The sequence below is a fragment of the Microcebus murinus genome, chromosome 3 (assembly GCF_040939455.1).
Source record: "Microcebus murinus isolate Inina chromosome 3, M.murinus_Inina_mat1.0, whole genome shotgun sequence".
Classification (NCBI taxonomy): Eukaryota; Metazoa; Chordata; class Mammalia; order Primates; family Cheirogaleidae; genus Microcebus; species Microcebus murinus.
Window position 1 is genome coordinate 92,226,417 of NC_134106.1, and position 1,692 is coordinate 92,228,108.

The 1,692-nt window shown below is 38.1% G+C and overlaps 1 pseudogene; it reads right to left on the minus strand.

The window, feature by feature from the left end:
- Window positions 1–295: 295 nt before the first annotated feature.
- LOC109730615 (geranylgeranyl transferase type-2 subunit beta-like) lies at window positions 296–1,452 on the minus strand (annotated as a pseudogene).
- Between the last annotated feature and the right edge of the window lie 240 nt (window positions 1,453–1,692).

Here is a 1,692-nt window from a genome sequence, read left to right on the forward strand (position 1 = left end):
ATCTGTTTTATGTCAATTTAATTCATAGCCCAGCCGAACAACCTAGGAGAGTGGAGGGAAGCTATTTTTTCCTTCCCAGAACAGTCTTCACTGTATCTTTGTAGGTCCAAGGTCAAACACAGTTCCACTGTCTTAGTCTTGTTTTTTTTTTTTTTTTTTTGAAAATAAAATACAGGTCTTTATTTTACAATATATATAATTATATGATTTATTGAAATTAATTTAACACAATCAATATACAAAGTATTAATAGCAGTTTTTAAGTTTGATAAGCACTTCAAACAGAAATGTTGAGATGGCAAAACTACACTATTCAACTTTTGAATCTAGCTCAAATTCAATGAATCTAGCTCACTAGCTCAGGCTGAACATTCATCCTCAGAAGCACTTCTTCAGGCATGCAAAAAACAGGACTAACAGGTTTAATCTGTTCTTCTACCAAAAGTGACAATTCAGTAATTCCAAATAATGTATGAAAAAGACCCACCATGTCTGCTGGCCTGTCTGCAAATCAACTCCGTTTCATCTTGACATGCTAAGATGAAACTATGCAATTTCTCTCTGTCAATCCAATGTAGCCTTCCAATTATCTTTAGGGAAGCCAACACCCACCATGAATAACATACATCTGGTAACTTCTCTGGCCTTCCATTAAGTCCACCTGAGGGTAACTGTCATTCACAAAGCCACCAACCAAGTAAATCAGAATTTACTTGATGCAGCTGACTGGTAATAGCCAGGAATCCTGTGCAACAATAAATCTACCCAGCATGAGATTCAGAATCTGGTCTGCAACCAAACCCACCATCAAAGTTCATATAGGATAAAACAAATTCAATTGCCTTTTCCACATTAATGGCATCAAGCTTCTCCAATAGAGCCAAAGTTGCCACTGCACAGAAAGAGAGTCTTGTATCAATTTCTCCTTATCTGGCCCCCTATGTTCCAGTGCTCTTGAATGCTGACATAACTACCACAGTGCATGCTGGAACTTCCAGCAGACCATTAACTCCAGTTAGACCAGCTGTTTAGTGGGACCCCAAATGTCTCCAGCAAAAGAACCATCTTCTTTCTGTAGGCTTCGAGCATATTCCACAACTTTGTTTACATCAATAACATTAATACTATCATACAGAGTAAGAATCTGGACAGCGCTAAGAGTGTATAAAAGATGAGGATCATGTCCAATACTACCACGTATTCCACCACACTCATGTTGGCATGACTTAATAAATGTCAGAATTTCTTCTCTATTCATGCGATGAAGTTGTCCCATGAGATCCATTACTGTCAGACCCCAATAGATACCACTCATTCTCAAATACTCAGACATGCAGTATTCATAATCATCTTTCTCTGAGCCATGGACACCATATAATCTGCATGTTTCTCCAATAATAGGGTGTCGGGTGCATCTGACTTGATAATAACATCCTTCTGTGGTGTGCCCATCTCTACAAACGAAAGGACTTGTCTTAGTCTTGTGACCCTGGCTGCACAGAATGATGATGCTTCTTCCATCTGTAAAAGAGAACAAACACACACACCTCCAGCATTATTGTAAACAGTGGTCCTCCTGCTAAAGAAAATAACTCCTCCTCCACCTAACCTCCTCTCATTTATAGGGAGTTTTGTAAAGATTAAATGTTCAATTTTTAAAAAACCTAGAACATCTGTATTTTGCTTAATAAT